General features: G+C 38.8%; 1 protein-coding gene across 1 annotated transcript in view; it reads left to right on the top strand.

Moving 5' to 3' along the window:
* PLEKHG2 (pleckstrin homology and RhoGEF domain containing G2) overlaps positions 1–20,191 on the top strand; it is a 100,881-nt gene that overhangs the window by 11,033 nt on the left and 69,657 nt on the right. The window contains exon 2 of the mRNA XM_069746516.1: positions 3,318–3,402. The gene's annotated coding sequence lies outside the window, so the exon portion shown is untranslated. The remainder of the gene's footprint in view (positions 1–3,317; positions 3,403–20,191) is intronic.

Here is a 20,191-nt window from a genome sequence, read left to right as displayed (position 1 = left end):
TTTAGATGTACAATGATGTCATCACTGCAGACTGAAACAAATGGAGTATAGAAAAACCACTGACATTACAATTACTATTGGGTTGTGATGTTTTCATTGGACATTTATGGAATGCAGAGTTTGGATGATGCTTTTTTTGTTTTATAATGATGTCATCACTGCAGACTGATGCAATCGGAATGTAGAAAGACTGCGGAGGTTACAATTGATATTTGGTTGTGATGATTCTATAAGACATTTATGGGATGCAGAGTATTGATTACTTTCATCTAGTTATACAAAGTCGTCATCACCCCAAACTGATATAAATCGTGAATAGCAGGACTGCAGAGGTTACAAGTAATATCGGATTGTGATGGTTCCATTGGACATTTATGGGATGCAGAGTAATGTGTATAGAAACACTGCAGAGGTATCAATCACCTATGGTTTATAATGTTTCAGAATTATAAACTTTATAATTATTATGATCACTAGAAATAGGCCCGATGCTATCGCGTCTGGAGTGCGGTGAAATTAACATCTGTACTGCGCCTTCACAAGTGACATACACATCACCGCCATTCCCGCGCATGCGTAGTAACGCCTTGCGGCCACGAACTGCGCCTGCGCAAGTGACACTGCCGCGGTGCCTTATGGGATTCGGGGACAGCGGCTGGAAGTCCCAACTGGCGATTATGTATGTAGATTATCCATTTCAACCAATCATCAATGGTGTATAATTTATCCCTCCAAACATTTATGGGACGCAATGTATTGATGATCTTTTATTCTAGTTGTACAATGATATCATCACTGAAGGCTGATACAAATGGTGAATAGAAGGACTGCAGAGTTTACATTTATTATCAGGTTGTGATGGTTCCATTGGAAGTCTATGGGATGCGGAGTATTGGTGACCTTTTTATGTTCTACAATGATGTCATCATTCCAGACTAATACAAATGTGTATAGAAAGACTGCAGAGGTAGCAATCACCATTGGTTTATAATGGTCCCACTAAACATTTAAGGGATGCAGAGAATTGATGACTTTTTTTTAGTTATACAGTGATGTCATCACTGCAGACTAATGCAAATGGTGAATAGCAGGACTGCAGAGGTGACATTTACCATTGGGTTTTGATGGTCCCACTAAACATTTATGGCATGCGGAGAATTGATGACATTTTTTTAGTTATACAGTGATCTCATCACCGCAGACTAATGCAAATGGTGAATAGCAGGACTGCAGAGGTGACATTTACCATTGGGTTTTGATGGTTCCATTGGACAGTTATGGGATGTGGAGAATTGATGACATTTTTTAGTTGTGCAGTGATGTCATCACCGCAGACTAATACAAATGGTGAATAGCAGGACTGCAGAAGTGACATTTACCATTGGGTTTTGATGGTTCCATTGGACATTTATAGGATGCGGAAAACTGAGGTAGTTTTTGTTTGGCTGTACAATGAGGTCATCATTCCAGACTTACACAAATGGTGTGCGTATAGCTGATTTTGTGCTGACGCCATCACCATAGGTGGCAAATGAGGTCCAAAGCAGTGAGCTATTGAGTCTTCAATTTACGCCACTGCAACCAATCCATCTCAACAATCCTTCTACCCTCTCATACTTACATTTGAGGAAGCCATAGTGATTTTATGGAAATCCCTGTTAGGATGGTCACGTGTAGCATAGTAGAACTGGCATGGCTGGGACATGGTAGAGAATTTTATTTAGACGTTGATATTCATTTCTTTTCCTTCAATGAGAGGATGCCGGTGAAAGAGGCCTGAATTGTCGAGCGCACAATAGTCTACGAAGACCATTCTTACTTTTGGTGTCGACAGCCCCAGTCATTTTATAACTCTGGGTGTGAGTCTGTTATGAGATTACACTTCCATTACCAATATGAGGAAATGAAAAGTGATTGTGTTAATGAATCCCGGGAAGCCAGGCTTTATTGGCACCGGGCTGTCGCTTTATGTGAGATTCCTGGATATGTGGAAAGCGGGAGGTGAAGGGTGGGCAGGGTATGGGGAAGAATTGGGAGAGGTCCTGCTGATAAGGATACGGATGGCTAATTAACTGTGGAAGTTTAACATGTAAATGTCCTGTGTATGGGGGACCGGCGAGCCTTTATAGAGCCACAATAATGGCTCGTTGCCAGCGGTCTTCTAACCATAGAAGAACGTAGCACAGAAATTCTTATAAATGTATGGCCGCCCCAAATCTACATCCTATCTGCAGCCAACACGTAGCAAATAGGGTTTCACATACCACATCTCACAATCATCATGATGGGGGGGCTTAAAAAACTGTGTATACGTAAGTGTTAGGGTCAGAGCCAAAGTCAAGGTTTCCAAAGGGTTCATCTCAAGTTTGTCTCGGTCATCTCTATTCTATCCACGCTTCCCACCATCTAATACTTCTTGGTGTACCATTGGGTACTGGTGTCCTGGATAAATACTGTTCACAGATTTTGTCTGATGATTTTTTTTTAGCTTAAATGCATGTATTTGGGACTAGAAATCAATTTTACAATTGGGTTCCATTTGAAATTGTGCACCATTTGGAACTTATTTTGCCAGCACGTTCATTTTTATTTTTGGTCTGTAGTCCTAAATGAGCTGAGAAAGGCTCAGAAGAAAAAAAGAAAAGATAAAAGAATTACAAAATCTCTTACTGGAATAACAGAATGACCTCACTGGTGGATACATCATACATGTGTCCTGCTCATGCCCATGGACACCACCAACACTCTACTGCAGTTGTGGCCCCCAAGATGAGCTCTTAGGGACCCAATTGTAGAAAAGGCAAATGGTGCAAAGTGTTTAAGGAAACCCAACCGCATGCATTTAAGTAAAAAATAAAATGGCAACCCCTTTAATGTCTACGCCATGCTATTTCACAAAATGGCATTAAAATAGTAGAGCACATGTAGGCAAGGGTGGTCTGGGCCTGTGGGGTAATAGTAGAGCCATCCTGGTACTATGGCAAAAGTCAGGTTGTCCATTTTTGGGGCCATTTTTCTTTTGTCACCTTAAACAATTTTTGGTGTTGTTTTTCATTAAAAGGAATCACCAGTTTGATTTTATGGGCTCTTTTTTGCCCTAGAAATTCTACCATGGACATGACCATGGGACACCACCAACACCCTATTGAAGTCACAGCCCCCGGGATCAGCTCTTAGGGACCCAATCTTGGAAAGAAATCGACTAGGAAGTGTACAACATGTGCTTTATTAGTTTACTGACATCCATTAAATCCATTTCCATGTCTTACTCATTAAGCTTTACTTTCTGACCATCTAACATTTTCATATCTTTCCAGCTTCTGAGCTACTAGGCTCTTCATCCTCCTCAGAATTTACGTCCTCTCACAATGGGATGAAGATATCTGGCAGTGGCTATTTTTGGTGAGTCTCAGATCATTATTTCCATCACGGTGAATGCCAATTTCCTCTCACATCCTCTATAATGTATATTCTATCCACCATACTAACAGCATCGTATTTTGTAGATCTCTAACCTGAAAGTCCCATATTAACTTCTCCAACTGTCGTAATGGATCTTCAAAGCCAAAATTGGTTTGGAGTTGACTAGACTAGGGTGCAGAGTCTCAGTAATCTCCCTAGTTTTTCCCCTTGGTCCGAGTTTGGACTTTCACGGTTGGATTCCCAAGTCCTCCATGTAGTCATCAATTGGTGGTGCAGTTGGCACCATAGCGTTCCCAAAGGCCATGTCCAAGAAAGTGGTCAGCATGGGACAATCCAGTGGATGAGATGGAGACGTAGAAGATGGGTAAAGGGTCAAAATGGGGATAGAAAAGGTACTAGGTCACAAATCTTAACTGATGAGTAGAAAACTTACACGTAAGGGTCCCTAAAATCTAAGACCCCATTGGGAACCCTCCGTATTATCAGCATATAAAGATCCCCCAACTACTTCTAGGGGAGAATACGGAGCCTCACAGAGGTACCATATGTCACACAGAGCAATTACAGGTTCATAAGGACTGTTGTTGTATAGGATCCATGCTTGATTTGTGACGAGCATGCATGGACCCTAACAGGTTAAATATTTTTTTCTAAACCCAAATTCTTCTAATCAGACCTAGTCAGGGGTGACTCGGCCCTTCCTTATTTCGATCACTCCCATTACAATTAGTGTCTTTTTTTCTTATTTTTTTTAATATCTCCTCTCCACAAAGAGCTCATTGTCCTGTAAATGTCAGGGATGCCTCCATGCCTGTTGGTCTGTACAGGGATGTCCTGGACTGCAGATGTCCACGGTACTCCTACCACATTCGAACTATTGTTTATTTGCAGAGTTTACGGTGATGACAATCGGATTATTCATCTTCGTACACGACCTCTGTGTAGAGCTGCTCCCTCCTTCATAGCTTTCATTTCTTAGAATTCTCAAAGGCAAACATTAAAAAAACAAAACTGTGCTCTTAGAGTATACAAAAACTGGACGCACATGGAGCAAAGACCTAAATTATTGTAGCATTTTTTAATATGATAGTGGGCTGGCTGTGGGGGAATACTGCACAGTTCACTTCTTCCTTGGAGAATCCAGAGCAAGTTTACAATGCCCACTGGAAAGTGGGAAGGAGACAGCTTGATGTAGAAATAGGCCTCTTTGTGGATCCCACTACAGACCCCAAAGGCCTTTTTGAAATGTGATCTTCAACTTCATCTTTAGTGCACATCGCCGTTCATTATGAGTGATTGGACCCTTTTTCATGTTGTCTAAATGGTTGAGAAGTCAGACTGGTTAATAACTAGAGCCAAGGATGCGCACAAGTATTGTAGGAATGCCCTAATGGGCCAGTGTGACTATATCCCAAGCATCAACAGCATGTGTGAGTTCAGTGTATGTAATTATCTAGGAAGCTGAGGATTGTTGTACATGAGTGATGTCATCACAGAGGAGCAATAGTATCACTTAAAGGGATTCTCCAATCTAGAAAGCAATTTTTAAATACACTCTTAAGGCATTCTAAGTTAATTCACTGGAACCTAGTCCATCGCTGCCAGATCAAAGCCCTGCAAACCTCTTACCTGTCGGCATCCCCAGTGCTTCTACTGATTAGTAGACCCAGAACAACGTCATGCTTGTGTCGCGCCCCCCCGCCCCCCCTCCAACAATAACGTCGCGCTAGACCTACTAGGCAGAATAGGTGCCAGGGATGCTGGCAGTTGGGATGAGGTTCACAAGGCTCTAGTTCATTAATGCAAACTTCTTCATAAATAGAATCTGTCAAAAAGATCAACCCACCAAATCCAAATATGGAGACAGGTCTCTGAAATGTAAATCCATTGACATTTTTTATATGTTCTCTCTGCTGCTGTATTTCCAGGTAATTATTGTTTTTTATACATATGTAAATGTGGAATTAAGTGCTCTGGGAGTGACAGAGCACTTCCCAAGCAATTGCCACCCTATGTTTTCCCGCTCAGAACTAGCATCTTTAGCTATCTATGTGATGTCAGGAACCAGGCAGGGAAATCAGACAGTAAGCTATCAATCAAGATAATGAGGTAGGAGGAGGCAGTCAAGGGAATGCCATGCACAGATCACTTTATGGATTATTTCCATATGATTTAAAATGCTACTTACTCGGCAATGCAGCAACAGATAGGCAATGCAGCAACAGATAGACGATATAAAGGTGTTGATAGATTTACATTTCATAGATTTGCATATATATGTGGTTTGGAGGGGTTGATGTTACTGATTGATTCACTTTAAGCCCTTCATACACATTAGATAACTGTTGGTCGTTTGACCGGCAGGTATCTTCCCCTATTCAGCCATACGGGAGCGACCGCCAAAACTCCACTGGTGACAATTTATATTCCAGAGAACAAAAGGATCTGCCATTGGAGATACAACATGCCAGACCCTTCTCTTCCCAGACATAATCTGTCAGAGAATAGTCAGGAGGTCCCCATACACATTAGATTGTCTATATTGGCAGGTTTGGCCAACTTTAGCTTAATGTGTATGGGGGCCTTTAATTCTTATTGTCAGCATGGGGCAATAATATGCCAATGAGGAGGATAAGGGTATGAGGAGCAGAGAGGAGATCATTAGAGGACCTTACTACAGAAGCTGGATAAGAGGAAGAGGGAGATTAGGAGAATGTTTACAGAAAACACATGAGAAGAGCTCAGAAAAGATCTGCCCTCTAGGCTCCTCTAATGACCAGATGTTGGTGAGAGGAGGAACACAAATTATTTCTCTTACTGAACCATGGCTGAGTGATTTTAGACTCCCTACTTTCCCAGGAAAGATTAACCTTCCTTTTACAGTACAAACCCAATCAGTAGCTGTGAGGTTAGGAGGTATCTGCAAGGCTTCCAAGATGACCAGCATGTACCAAAGTCCCTATTTAAGTCAATGTTTGACTTAGTTTCATTAGCCTGGTTACAAACATAATTGACTTTTGAATTCTCCATGGACACAGTAGTCCCGGTGGTGGGCCACCATCCATCTAACATGCTTTTTCATGCCTCGTCGCCCTCTAGAATGTCCTTCTTTGATATCCACATGCAACCATTAATTATCCTACTTGTTTACTCCCTCTGCATTTCTACCATAAAAACTTAGAAGGAAACTGACTTCTAAGAGCAAAATCTATCGTTTTTCATGGAAATTCAATTTGATCCAAAGGATACGATTGATGGGATGAGAACAATAAGGGAATAACACTAAATGTAGTCATGCGGACTTAGTTAACATTGAGGAAGTGGACATGAGAAGTAGAGCATGCCGGACCCCACCGATATGATATTAATCACCTCTCCTAAGGATTTCTAAATCCTGGTCATCATTCAATAAATAGTCCTCTCATTCTCTTGGGGGATAAGCTGTTGCAAAAGATATTCGGCAGCACCTTGGTCCTCTCTCCTCACTGAAAATACGTGCTCATTTGTCGTAGCTTTTGTGCTGGGGGGCAGCATTTTGGAGAAAAATCTGTTGAATGTTTTTTTTGGTCATTTGGCCAACAGCAATCTAAAGCCAGGCATACACGAGACAGTTGACGAATGACCATTCTACTCCGCCAACATCTATCTCTGCATAGACAGGACAGGACTTGTGAATGGTTCAATGAGCAAAGAGGAGAAAGCCGCTGCCAGTTGCCTCTAATTGTGGCTTCTTTACCCTGAAAACAAAAGGATAGGTGTTGTGAATTCTGCTCTTGGGCTGCCTCCGGTGGTTATGAGTGGTAGTGCTGCTGTCTTTGGATCGCAGCATTTATCAGGTGTATCCACTTTTTGCAATTTGGGCTGGGCTATTTAGTCCTGCTTTATCCTTTAGTCAGTGCCAGTTGTCCATTGTTTTTGGAGGATTCACATCCATTCCTGGTCTCTCCTGTTTTGCTGTTCTTTTCAACAAAGATAAGTTCTGGCTTTGTTTTTGCTGTCCACCTGCTGTGGACCTTATAGTTCAGTGCATTTTCATGTTTTGTCTTGTCCAGCTTTGTCTGTGAAGGATTTTTTGCAGCCAAGCTGTGTCTCTGGAGATGCAGATATACCCTCCATGTCTTTAGTCAGATGTGGAGATTTGTATTTTCTGTGGTGGATATTTTCTAGTGTTTTAATACTGACCGCATAGTACTCTGTCCTATTCTTTCTTTTTAGCTAGAATGGCCTCCTATGCTAAATCCTGATTTCAAGTCTGCGTATGTTATTTCCCTCTCATCTCACAGTCAATATTTGTGGGGGCTGTCTATCCTTTGGGGATTTTCTCTGAGGCAAGATAGTTTTCCCGTTTCTGTCTTTAGGGGAAGTTAGTTCTTAGGCTGTGTCGAGGGGTCTAGGGAGTGTTAGGTACTCCCCACGGCTACTTCTAGTTGCGGTGCTAAGTTCAGGGTTTGCGGTCAGTACAGGGACCACCTTCTCCAGAGTACGTCTCATGCTGCTCCTAGGCCACCAGATCATAACAGATAGGTGTTATCATTTCAATACCCCAGTCCTTGAATCACCTTGACATCATCTGTTGGGGGAAAGTTAGGAGGTCCAATAAATATCTGATAATCAGCTGGTCCTCGCCAAAATCGGACAACTTTCATCTAATGTGTATGGGGGTCTTAAAGTGTACATCAGCTATTATTAGCTAATGTATGGTAATTTGTAAATGTGAATCCGCCATAAGGATCCAGAGATATGGGACTTTTAATTTAGTGCTTATTTTTATGGTCTTTATAAGGGGGCGTGGCTCACAGGCTCCTCTGGGGCGTGCCTTTAGGCTGCACTGCATAATTACCCTGTGGGTCACGCCCCCTTGTACAGACCATAAAAATTTTCACTAGATAAAGAGGCCGATAGCTCTGGAACCATGTGGCAGATTTACATTCCTAAATAATATAAGAGCTAAAACTAGCCACTTTTGTCGCACACACACACATATATGTATATATGTATATATATATATATATATATATGTATATATATATATACACACACAGTGGAGAAAAAAGAATAAAGTCGGCCACCAATTGTGCAAGTTATCCAACTTAAAAGATGAGAGAGGCCTGTAATTGACATCATAGGTAGACCACAACTATGAGAGTCGAAATGAGAAAACTGATCTAGAAAATCACCTTGTCTGATTTTGCAAGATTTACTTTGCAAATTATGGTGGAAAATAAGTATTTGGTCACCTAAATACATGCAAGATTTCTGGCTCTCACAGACCTGTAACTTCTTTTTTAAGAGGCTCCTCTGTCCTCCACTCATTACCTGTAGTAATTGCACCTGTTTGAACTTGTTATCAGTATAAAAGACACCTGTCCACAACCTCAAACAGTCACATTCCAAACTCCACTATGGTGAAGACTAGGGTTGAGCGAAACGGATCGTTCATTTTCAAAAGACGCTGACTTTTGGCAAAGTCGGGTTTCATGAAACCCGACCCGATCCCTGTGTGGGGTCGGCCATGCGGTACGCGACTTTCGCGCCAAAGTCGCGTTTCGTATGACGCGCTTGGCGCCATTTTTTTCAGCCAATGAAGGGGCGTGGGCAGAGTGATGACATAGGCGTCCACGCCCCTAAGACCTATCGCCATGTTGTCGCTTGTGCGCTGTAGCGATTTGCAATGTGTAACACCAGCTTTTCAGTTCAGGGACGGACGGAGGAGAGAGAGAGAGAGAGAGAGAGAGAGAGAGACTCGACTTTTGAGATAGTCGGGTTTCGCGAAACCCGGCTCGACCCTAAAAAAGTCAAGGTCGCTCAACCCTAGTGAAGACCAAAGAGCTGTCGAAGGACACCAGAAACAAAATTGTAGCCCTGCACCAGGCTGGGAAGACAATCTGCAGTAGGCAAGCAGCTTGGTGTCATGAAATCAACTGTGGGAGCAATAATAAGAAAATGGAAGACATACAAGACCACTATAATCTCCCTCGATCTGGGGCTCCACGCAAGATCTCACCCTGTGGAATCAAAAGATCACAAGAGCGGTAAGCAAAAATCCCAGAACCACACGGGGGGACCTAGTGAATGACCTGCAGAGAGCTGGGACCACCGTAGCAAAGACTACCATGAGTAACACACTACGCCACCAGGGACTCAGATCCTGCAGTGCCAGACGTGTCCCCCTGCTTAAGCCAGTACATGTCCAGGCCCGTCTGAAGTTTGCTAGAGAGCATTTGGATGATCCAGAAGAATATTGCGAAAATGTCAAATGGTCTGTTGATACCAAAGTAGAACTGTTTGGTAGAAACAAAACTTGTTGTGTTTGGAGGAGATGGAATGCTGAGTTGCATCCAAAGAACACCATACCTACTGTGAAGCATGGGGGTGGCAACATCATGCTTTGGGGCTGTTTCTCTGCAAAGGAACCGGGATGACTAATCCATGTACATGAAAGAATGAATGAGGCCATGTATCCTGAGATTTTGAGTGCAAACCTCTTTCCATCAACAAAGGCATTGAAGATGAAACATGGATGGGTCTTTCAGCGTGGTAATGATCCCAAGCCCACCGCTAGGACTACGAAGGAGTGGCTTCATAAGAAGCATATGAAGGTCCTGGAGTGGCTTAGCCAGTCTCCAGATCTCAACCCCATAGAAAATCTTTGGAGGCAGTTGAAAGTCCGTGTTGCCCAGCGACAGGCCCAAAACATCACTGCTCTAGAGGAGATCTGCATGGAGGAATGGGCCAACATACCTACAACAGTGTGTGGCAACCTTGTGAAGACTTACAGAAAACGTTTGACCTCTGTCATTGCCAACAAACGATATATAACAAAATATTGAGATGAACTTTTGTTAATGACCAAATACTTATTTTCCACCGTAATCTGAAAAATAAATCTTGCCAAATCAGACAAGGTGATTTTGTGGATTTGTTTTCTCATTCTGACTCTCATAGTTGTGGTCTACCTATGATGTCAATCACAAATCCTCCCTCATTTTTTTAAGTGGGAGAACTTGCACAACTGGTGGCTGACTAATGTGTGTGTGTGTATATATACAGTATATATATATATATATATATATATATATATATATATATATATATATATATATACATATATATATATATTATTATATGGCATATAGTGGTATCAATATATCATATTATAGGCATATATATATATATATATATATATGATATCAGTATACTTTATGTAATATCAGTATTGTACAGTATGTTACATGTGATATCAATGAATATTATATAATATCAGTATTGTACAGTGTATTATATGTGATATCAGTATATATTATATAATATCAGTATTGTACAGTGTATTATATGTGATATCAGTGTATATTATATGATATCAGTATTGTACAGTGTATTATATGCGATATACGTGTATATTACGGTATATAATATCTGTATTATACAGTATATTATATGTGATATCAGTGTATATCATATATTATCAGTATTGTACAGTGTATTATATGTGATATAAGTGTATATTATATAATATCAGTATTGTACAGTATATTATATGTGATATCAGTGTATATCATATATTATCAGTATTGTACAGTATGTTACATGTGATATCAGTGTATATTATATCATATCTGTATTATACAGTATATTATATGTGATATCAGTGTATATCATATATTATCAGTATTGTACAGTATGTTACATGTGATATCAGTGTATATTATATAATATCAGTATTGCACAGTGTATTATATGTGATTTCAGTGTATATAATATAATATCAGTATTGTACAGTGTATTATATGTGATATAAGGGTATATTATATAATATCAGTATTGTACAGTATATTATATGTGATATCAGTGTATATCATATATTATCAGTATTGTACAGTATGTTACATGTGATATCAGTGTATATTATATCATATCTGTATTATACAGTATATTATATGTGATATCAGTGTATATCATATATTATAAGTATTGTACAGTGTGTTACATGTGATATCAGTGTATATTATATAATATCAGTGTTGTACAGTATATTATATGTGATATCAGTGTATATTATATAATATCAGTATTGTACAGTATGTTACATGTGTTATCAGTGTATATTATATATCAGTATTGTACAGTGTATTATATGTGATATCAGTGTATATTATATAATATCAGCATTATACAGTGTATTATATGTGATATAAGTGTATATTATATAATATCAGCATTGTACAGTGTATTATATGTGATATCAATGTATATTATATAATATCAGGATTGTACAGTATATTATATGTGACATCAGTGTATATCATATATTATCAGTATTGTTCAGTCTATTATATGTGATATAAGTGTATATTATATAATATCAGTATTGTACAGTATATTATATGTAATATCAGTGTATATTATATAATATCAGTAATGTACAGTGTATTATATGTGATATAAGTGTATATTATATAATATCAGTATTGTACAGTATATTATATGTGATATCAGTGTATATCATATATTATCAGTATTGTACAGTATGTTACATGTGATATCAGTGAATATTATATAATATCAGAGTTGTACAGTGTATTATATGTGATATCAGTGTATATTATATAATATCAGTATTGTACAGTATGTTAAATGTGCTATCAGTGTATATTATATATCAGTATTGTACAGTGTATATTATATAATATCAGTAATGTACAGTGTATTATATGTGATATAAGTGTATATTATATAATATCAGTATTGTACAGTATATTATATGTGATATCAGTGTATATCATATATTATCAGTATTGTACAGTATGTTACATGTGATATCAGTGAATATTATATAATATCAGAGTTGTACAGTGTATTATATGTGATATCAGTGTATATTATATAATATCAGGATTGTACAGTATATTATATGTGATATCAGTGTATATTATATAATATCAGTATTGTACAGTGTATTATATGTGATATCAGTGTATATAATATAATATCAGTATTGTACAGTGTATTATATGTGATATAAGGGTATATTATATATTATAAGTATTGTACAGTATATTATATGTTATATCAGTGTATATCATATATTATCAGTATTGTACAGTATATTATATGTGATATAAGTGTATATTATATAATATCAGTATTGTACAGTATGTTAAATGTGCTATCAGTGTATATTATATATCAGTATTGTACAGTATATTATATGTTATATCAGTGTATATCATATATTATCAGTATTGTACAGTGTATTATATGTGATATAAGTGTATAATATATAATATCAGCATTGTACAGTGTATTATATGTGATATCAATGTATATTATATAATATCAGGATTGTACAGTATATTATATGTGATATCAGTGTATATCATATATTATCAGTATTGTACAGTGTATTATATGTGATATAAGTGTATATTATATAATATCAGTATTGTACAGTATTTTATATGTGATATCAGTGTAAATTATATAATATCAGTAATGTACAGTGTATTATATGTGATATCAGTGCATATTATATAATATCAGTAATGTACAGTGTATTATATGTGATATAAGTGTATATTATATAATATCAGTATTGTACAGTGTATTATATGTGATATCAGTGTATATTATATAATATCTGTATTATACAGTATATTACATGTGATATCAGTGTATATTATATAATATCAGTATTCCACAGTATGTTACATGTGATATCAGTGTATATTATATAATATTAGTATTGTACAGTGTATATATGTGATATCAGTGTATATATGTATATCGGGCAGCACGGTGGCGCAGTGGTTAGCACTACAGCCTTGCAGCGCTGGGGTCCTGGGTTCTAATCCCACCCAGGACAACATCTGCAAAGAGTTTGTATGTTCTCTCCGTGTTTGCGTGGGTTTCCTCCGGGCACTCCGGTTTCCTCCCACATTCCAAAGACATACTGATAGGAATTCTAGATTGTGAGCCCAATCGGGGACAGTGATGATAATGTGTGCAAAAACTGTAAAGCGCTGCGGAATATGTTAGCGCTATATAAAAATAAAGATTATTTATTATTATTATATAATATCAGTATGAGTGTTATCACTCATATCAGTATGAGTGGAGAGGTGAGTGTTTTTTTTAAATATATCACTGAGTGATAACTGGATTGTGGGGCTATTGGGGGGCTGAATAACATTCTATGGGGGCTGTGCTGTATTACATTCTAGGGGGGCTGGCTGTATTACACTCTATGGGGGCTGTGCTGTATTACATTCTATGGGGGCTGTGCTGCATTACATTATATGGGGGCTGTGCTGCATTACATTCTATGGGGGCTGGCTGCATTACATTCTATAGGGGCTGTGCTGTATTACATACTATGGGGGCTGGCTGCATTACATTCTATGGGGGCTGTGCTGCATTACATTCTATGGGGGCTGTGCTGCATTACATTCTATGGGGGCAGTACTGCATTACATTCTATGGGGGCGGTGCTGTATTACATTCTGTGGGGGCTGTGCTGTATTGCATTCTATGGGGGCTGGCTGCATTACATTCTATGGGTGGCTGGCTGCATTACATTCTATGGGGTCTGTGCTGCATTACATTCTATGGGTGGCTGGCTGCATTACATTCTATGGGGGGCTGGCTGCATTACATTCTATGGGGGCTGGCTGCATTACATTCTATGAGGCAGGGCTGTATTACATTCTATGGGGTGCTGTTTTATATTCTATGGGGAGCTGTATTATGCTCTATGAGGGGGCTGCATTATATTCTCTGGGGAGTTACATTATATTCAGGGGGCTACAATATATTCTGTGGGGTGGCTGCATTATACTCTGGGGTGGCATCATTATATTATATGTGGGCTGCATTATACTGTATCGAGGACTATGGGGAATACATTAAACTATATGAAGAACTATGGGGTGCATTATACTATGGGAAGTGAATTGTACTACATGGATGACAATGGCGGGGCATTACACTACATGGAGCACTATGAGGAATGTATTATACTATTTGGAGGACTGAGGAATGTATTATACTATTTGGAGGACTGAGGAGTGTATTATACCATATGGGGGAATTGCAGTGTATTTTAATATATGGAGGTCTATGAGGAGTGTATTATACTATATGGAGGACTATGTGGAGTGTATAATACTATATGGAGAACTGAGGAGTGTATTATACTATATGGAGGACTGAGGAGTGTATTATACTATATGGAGGACTGAGGAATGTATTATACTATATGGAGGACTGAGGAGTGTATTATACTATATGGAGGAGTGTATTATACTATATGGAGGACTGAGGAGTGTATTATACTATATGGAGGACTGAGGAGTGTATTATACTATATGGAGGACTGAGGAATGTATTATACTATATGGAGGACTGAGGAGTGTATTATACTATATGGAGGAGTGTATTATACTATATGGAGGACTGAGGAGTGTATTATACTATATGGAGGACTGAGGAGTGTATTATACTATATGGAGGACTGAGGAATGTATTATACTATATGGAGGACTGAGGAGTGTATTATACCATATGGAGGAGTGTATTATACTATATGGAGGACTGAGGAGTGTACAATACTATATGGAGGACTGAGGAATGTGTTATACTATATGGAGTACTAAGGTGCCCATTATAATATACTAGATTGTGGCCCGATTCTAACGCATCGGGTATTCTAGAATATGCAAGTCCCCGTAGTATATGGCCAATGATGATTCCAGAATTCGCGGCAGACTGTGCCCGTTGCTGATTGGTTGAGGCAACCTTTATGACATCATCGTCGCAATGGCAACCATTATGACATCATCGTCGCTGTGCCCATTGCTGATTGGTCGAGGCCTGGCGGCCTCGACCAATCAGAGACGCGGGATTTCTACGTCGATGCTGTGCCGGTCTCTGATTGGTCGAGGCCTGGCGGCCTCGACCAATCAGAGAGCCGGGATTTCCAGGACAGACAGACAGACAGACAGACAGAAAGACAGACAGATAGAAAGACAGACAGACAGACAGACAGAAAAACCCTTAGACAATTATATATATAGATGTCAGTGTATATTATATAATATCAGAATTGTACAGTGTATTATATGTGGTATCAGTATATATTATATAATATCAGTATTGTACAGTGTATTATATGCGATATAAATGTATATTATATAATACTAGATTGTGGCCCGATTCTAACGCATCGGGTATTCTAGAATATGCATGTCCCCGTAGTATATGGACAACGATGATTTCAGAATTCGCAGCAGACTGTGTCCTGGCGGCCTCGACCAATCAGAGACGCAGAATGTCTACGTCCTTTATGACATCATCGTCGCTGTGCCCGTTGCTGATTGGTCGAGGCCTGGCGGCCTCGACCAATCAGAGAGCCGGGATTTCCAAGACAGACAGACAGACAGACAGACAGACGGAAAAACCCTTAGACAATTATATATATAGATCAGCATTGTACAGTGTATTATATGTGATATCAGTGTATATTATATAAGATCAGTATTGTACAGTGTATTATATGCGATATAAATGTATATTATATAATATCAGTATTGTACAGTAGATTATATCTGATATCAGTGTATATTATATAATATCAGTATATTATATATTATATGTGATATCAGTGTATGTTATATAATATCAGTATTGTACTGTGTATTATATGCGCTATAAATGTATATTATATAATATCAGTATTGTACAGTAGATTATATCTGATATCAGTGTATATTATATAATATCAGTATATTATATATTATATGTGATATCAGTGTATGTTATATAATATCAGTATTGTACTGTGTATTATATGTGATATCACTGTATATTATATAGTAGTATCTGTATAACATATTGCAGCCTGATATCAGCATTATACACTATATTATGTATGATTGTTGTATATTGCATTTTGAGGGGATTTTGTTATTATTTATCGCATCCTCATATCACTGTTGAGCATATAACATGAGGCACTGAAATAAATCGTACATTGACATCCCAAAATGAAACCTTTTGTCCCAGATGTTGTAAGAGGAGAATGATGGAGCATTTCTACTACCCCCATGATGGACACAGTGCTGCTATAACACGTATATATGTGCGTAGGATGAGCATGGAGCGTATGGCGCAGTCTGAGAAGCTTCTTCTTGCTGCTGCGGTTGTCTCCTCTGCTCCAGCTGTGGGGACATTGTGAGATTACTGCAGCATTCCTGCACACAGCCCCCTCCTCCCTGCACCAACATCCAAACCCTTGTCTCCTTCCCCTCCTGAGCCCCCTCCAGATGGTTAACCCTCTCCTCATCTGGATGGCCAGCACAGGCTCAGTGCTAAACTGTCAATTCAGAAAATAACTATTAATACCCTGAAATCTGCTGTCCCAAGTCATCTAATCTCTTTGTGAGTCAGAAGTATGAGGGATGGCGCGGCCCTCCATACCCTGTATACATAACCTATTGACACAGTTATTTTGTATGCACATAATAGTACCGTGTACATAAAATGACCATGAGGTACAGAGTCCACATAACAGTGCCATACAGAGTCCAAATAAAAGTGCCAGTGTCCGAATAACAGTGCTGTACAGTGTCCAAATAAAAGTGATATAGAGAGTCCAAATAACAATGGTATACAGTGTCCAAATAAAAGTGCTATACAGTGTCCAAATAACAGTGCTGTACAGTGTCCAAATAAAAGTGCCATACAGAGTCCAAATAACAATGGTATACGGTGTCCAAATAACAGTGCTATACAGTGTCCAAATAAAAGTGCTATACAGAGTCCAAATAACAATGGTATACAGTGTCCAAATAACAGTGCTATACAGTGTCCAAATAAAAGTGCTATACAGAGTCCAAATAACAATGGTATACAGTGTCCAAATAACAATGGTATACAGTGTCCAAATAACAGTGCTATACAGTGTCCAAATAAAAGTGCTATACAGTGTCCAAATAACAATGGTATACAGTGTCCAAATAAAAGTGCCATACTGTGTCCGAATAACAGTGCTGTACAGAGTCAAAATAAAAGTGCTATACAGTGTCCAAATAACAATGGTATACAGTGTCAAAATAAGAGTGCCATACAATTTCCAAATAACAATGGTATACAGTGTCCAAATAAAAGTGCTATACAGTGTCCGAATAACAGTGCTGTACAGTGTACAAATAAAAGTGCCATACAGAGTCCAAATAAAAGTGCCATACAGAGTCCAAATAACAATGGTATACGGTGTCCAAATAACAGTGCTATACAGTGTCCAAATAAAAGTGCTATACAGTGTCCAAATAACAATGGTATACAGTGTCCAAATAACAGTGCTATACAGAGTCCAAATAAAAGTGCTATACAGAGTCCAAATAACAATGGTATACAGTGTCCAAATAACAGTGCTATACAGTGTCCAAATAAAAGTGCTATACAGAGTCCAAATAACAATGGTATACAGTGTCCAAATAACAATGGTATACAGTGTCCAAATAACAGTGCTATACAGAGTCAAAATAAAAGTGCTATACAGTGTCCAAATAACAATGGTATACAGTGTCAAAATAAGAGTGCCATACAATTTCCAAATAACAATGGTATACAGTGTCCAAATAAAAGTGCTATACAGTGTCCGAATAACAGTGCTGTACAGTGTCCAAATAAAAGTGATATACAGAGTCCAAATAATAATGGTATACAGTGTCCAAATAAAAGTGCTATACAGTGTCCGAATAACAGTGCTGTACAGTGTCCAAATAACAATGGTATACAGTGTCCAAATAACAATGGTATACAGTGTCCAAATAACAGTGCTCTACAGTGTCCAAATAAAAGTGCTATACAGTGTCCAAATAACAATGGTATACAGTGTCCAAATAAAAGTGTATAAAGTGTCCAAATAAAAGTGCCATACTGTGTCCGAATAACAGTGCTGTACAGAGTCAAAATAAAAGTGCTATACAGTGTCCAAATAACAATGGTATACAGTGTCAAAATAAGAGTGCCATACAATTTCCAAATAACAATGGTATACAGTGGCCAAATAAAAGTGCCATACAGAGTCCAACTAACAGTGCTATACAGTGTCCAAATAAAAGTGCTATACAGTGTCCAAATAAGAGTACCATACAGTGTCCAAATAACTTTTCTATACAGTGTCTAAATAACTTTGTTATACAGTGTCCAAATAAAAGTGCTTTACGGTGTCCAAATAAAGTACCATACAGTGTCCAAATAACTTTTCTATACAGTGTCCAAATAACTTTATTATACAGTGTCCAAATAACAGTACAATACAGTGTCCAAATGATAATGCAATGCTATATCCAAAGAACAGTGCCATTCAGTGTCCCCAAAAAGTGTCATAAAGTGTCCAAATACCAGTGCAATACAATGTGCAAATAACAGTACCACAGTCTCCAAATAACAGTACAATATAGTGCCCAAATAATGTTGTACAGTGCCCAAAGAAAAGTGCTATAATGCTAAAGAGTGTCCAAATAACAGTGCCATATAATTTGAAATAAAAGTGCCATGCAGTGTACAAATAAAAGTGCTATACAGTGTCAAAATAATAGTGCAATTAAATATACAAATAGCAGTGCCGTACAGTGCCCCCCCAAAAAGTGCCATACAGTGTTCAAATTAAAGTGATAAAACTGCCACATAGTGTCCAACTAACTTTGCTATACAGTGTCCACATAACACTGCCTTCCAGTGTCCAAATAATAATGCAATGCAATATCCAAATAAAAGTGCAATACTGAGTCCAAATAACAGTGTAATACAGTGCCCAAATAATAATAATTATTATTATTCATTATTATAGCGCCATTTATTCCATGGCGCTTTACATGTGAGGAGGGGTATACATAATAAAAACAAGTACGTTAATCTTAAACAATACAAGTCACGACTGGTACAGGAGGAGAGAGGACCCTGCCCGCGAGGGCTCACAATCTACAAGGGATGGGTGAGGATAGAGTAGGTGAGGATAGAGATGGTCATGCAGCGGTTTGGACGATCGGTGGTTACTGCAGGTTGTAGGCTTGTCGGAAGAGGTGGGTCTTCAGGTTCTTTTTGAAGGTTTCGATGGTAGGTGAGAGTCTGATGTGTTGTGGTAGAGAGTTCCAGAGTAGGGGTGATTCGCGAGAGAAATCTTGTATGCGATTGTGGGAAGAGGAGATAAGAGGGGAGTAGAGAAGGAAATCTTGTGAGGATCGGAGGTTGCGTGTAGGAAAGTACCGGGAGATGAGGTCACAGATGTATGGAGGAGACAGGTTGTGGATGGCTTTGTACGTCATGGTAAGGGTTTTGTACTGGAGTCTCTGGGCAATTGGGAGCCAGTGAAGGGATTGACAGAGGGGAGAGGCCGGAGAATAGCGGGGGGACAGGTGGATTAGTCGGGCAGCAGAGTTTAGAATAGATTGGAGGGGTGCGAGAGTGTTCGAGGGGAGGCCACAGAGCAGGAGGTTGCAGTAGTCAAGGCGAGAGATGATGAGGGCATGGACTAGGGTTTTTGCAGATTCTTGCCATATGTTGTCCAAATAATGTTGTAGAGTGCCCAAATAACATGCTATACAGTGTCCAAATAACAGTGCCAGGCAGCGCTGAGCTTTTACTGTCAACCATGAGCTGCCGAGCTCAGTTATTGGCTGCAGAGCTGGTGATAAGACGTTAGTGCTGGAGAAGAGCACACATCGAAACAGCAGTGGAGACTCAGGACTTGGCCTGGGGAGGGGGC

This window comes from Ranitomeya imitator, chromosome 2 (assembly GCF_032444005.1).
Source record: "Ranitomeya imitator isolate aRanImi1 chromosome 2, aRanImi1.pri, whole genome shotgun sequence".
NCBI classification, from domain to species: Eukaryota; Metazoa; Chordata; class Amphibia; order Anura; family Dendrobatidae; genus Ranitomeya; species Ranitomeya imitator.
The sequence above is the reverse complement of the archived record's forward strand: the minus strand, read 5'-3'. Positions and strand labels throughout refer to the sequence as shown.